The sequence below is a fragment of the Penaeus japonicus genome, unplaced genomic scaffold, assembly GCF_977035675.1.
Source record: "Penaeus japonicus unplaced genomic scaffold, GWHDUDI00000001_assembly GWHDUDI00000026, whole genome shotgun sequence".
NCBI lineage: Eukaryota > Metazoa > Arthropoda > Malacostraca > Decapoda > Penaeidae > Penaeus > Penaeus japonicus.
The window spans coordinates 36,204,612-36,207,111 of NW_028234428.1; the positions used below are offsets into that span (position 1 = coordinate 36,204,612).

The window sequence follows — 2,500 nt, forward strand, 5'->3', positions numbered from 1 at the left end:
AAAAGTAAAGCCATGCAGCTTTAATCCTCTCCAATGGTGGTGTTCTCATCTGTCATTGGAAATTGCCTTGTCTGTTCATTCAGCCCATGTCAGGAAGTTCTGTCACAGGTATATCAATTTTTTTTTACATTTATATACAGTATCTTATCATCAAAGTTCCACGATTATGATGCTACTAAATTTGTTGATAAAAAGAGTTTCCTGCTCATATTTGACCAACAAATGTCATACTTGAAGTTGTTCTTGCCTTTGATTCAAGTTTCCCTTTTGCAATATCTCCTGCATGTCCTCAACCTTTCCTAATGGTTGCAATCCCACTCATTTGCTGCTCAAGTCTTCAGAGCCTTGATTCTCTGACCATCTAAAATTCTTCAAACATAATATCTGGAAATGAAATGGCTGCCATAACACTCTTTGGAATATTACACTTTGTGTAATTTGTATAGTCTTGCATTAAATAAAGTGCATTTATACTTACCAGTGTAAATAGTATCTAAAGCCATGCATCTGCAACCCTCTCCAACCCTGGTGTTCTCATCTGTCAATGGAAACTGCCTTGACTGCTCTTACAGCCAATGCCAGAAAGTTCTGTCAAAGATAAATCTAAATTTTAATATTTATACACAGCGTTACAACAAATCTTCAAATAACGACAAAGTGCTCTTACCAACAAAATTTAGCTTCTGTCCAGTTACCACTGCCAGCCAAATCTCAAGTTGTTTTCCATTTTCTGTAAAATGCCTCAAGTGCAAAGCCTCACTGCTGCCTCAGTTTTCTGGAAGTTTTTTTTTTTTTTATAACAAACAAGACCTATCAAATATATTTTAGCTACTTGATATATATAACAATCTATTTCAACTCTTACTTTCAATAGCAACAACAAGTGGGTAGTGGGTAGTTGGAGAACACTAGGCAGACTTATCTGAAATTCAAAAGGATTGTGAAACTAGTGTAGAACAATAATTATATATCACAAAGCATTATTTCATTCCATTTTAAAAATATGTTTTCTTTGACTACTTTCTGTAACTAATTAACAAAATCATTAAAAACATCTATAACAAGACACTTTCATCACTCATTCATGTCTCTAGCAAGCGATTAATCAATCTACTTACCTGAAAACAAAGAATATGAAGAATTTCAATATACTGTTCTGCTGCACCATTTGTTTGTGTGGCCTTGGAACTATGGAAACAATCACCATCTTCAGCCCTGCAAATGAATTGCAAGTAATATTCACCACCCTGCTACATTTAGTAAGGGAAACAGTTACTTGTATATCATTATCTATGCCTAATTAATCAAGTGGGTTTCTTCAAATAATAATTTTTCAAATTTTAAGGACTTTCTTGTAGATACTAGCCAACACCCTTCAATAGTTTATTACCTTAAGCATATCATTTGATTTGAATAAAAAAAAATATAATAGTTGAGCAAGAAACTCATTACCTGCAAAAGAAGCCTGGAGTAGATTTTACATATGGAGTCTCATTCACTTGAACTTATTATTGGATCCTTTTCCAGACAAACAGTTCTGCAACTGTAATATCAATAATTCACTTAAAATATGCACAGATACTTAAGTCAAATGCTTTTCACACAGATGCAAGTCAGAACTTTCAAAATGAAGAGGAAAATGTGGGTCTGCTCTCAAACAGTAAGCCAAGCTATAAAATATCAAAAGTATATCAATATTAATAAAAAAGGTTTCAGACTTAATATGGATTTAATATGGATCAAATGTTAGTAAGGTTATTCAGTTACCTATTCCTCCGAGGTCATGCAAAGTACAGGCAGTTATTACTACACAAGCATATATCAGATAGCTATAACAGAGAAAGACAACCAAGTCATACATGCATGATAAAACATATTATGAATTTGCATGATAAAACATATATTATGAATTTCCATACAGTAATTAATGATTAGAGTGCTATTCTGGAATGCTTACTTGTTCACACAACAAACAAAAACTGAATCATATTCATTAAGAGAAATGTTATATCATATTTATTATTTCAAATTCAGATTCATCAAATCTGAAAATTGAAGATTCTGGAAAAAAAACTGTTCATTTTTTAATATGTTCGGAATACACAGACTACTGTACTATACATATATATTTCTTATAATTTCAGTTTATCCACCAAGATTTCTGGCTGTAGTTTGTAAACATGCCTAAATTATCACATGAAAAAATCTATATACCAAAGTTCAAATAAACACATCAGGTACTATTTATGAAAGTAAATGAGGGAGTAAACTTTTAAAAAACATTGTAACAGAAAATATATTTGAATGACATACCATACAACCCATGCCTAGGATAAACCTGTAAAGCAATACAATGTAATTATCCAAACTGCACCAAACTAACCTACTACATCTCATTTCCAGTTCAGAAAAGATAATCATCCATTATTCATCATATCTCACAAAATGTAATATAAATATTCATTCTACAAAAATATAGCATAGAAATATTCCTTATTCA

General features: G+C 31.6%; 1 long non-coding RNA gene across 2 annotated transcripts in view; it reads right to left on the reverse strand.

Moving 5' to 3' along the window:
- Window positions 1–217: 217 nt before the first annotated feature.
- LOC122253052 (uncharacterized) overlaps window positions 218–2,500 on the reverse strand; it is a 4,737-nt gene continuing 2,454 nt past the window's right edge. The window contains exons 1-6 of one of the 2 annotated variants that reach the window (XR_006223213.2): window positions 1,453–2,500; window positions 1,119–1,215; window positions 866–922; window positions 668–775; window positions 479–588; window positions 218–384 (exon numbers count right to left, since the gene is read on the reverse strand). The exon at window positions 1,453–2,500 is cut by the window's right edge and continues 2,454 nt beyond it. This is a non-coding gene — a long non-coding RNA (uncharacterized LOC122253052). Of the gene's footprint in view, window positions 400–478; window positions 589–667; window positions 776–865; window positions 923–1,118; window positions 1,216–1,452 lie in introns of both variants that reach the window. The other variant, XR_006223212.2, reaches the window with a different exon arrangement.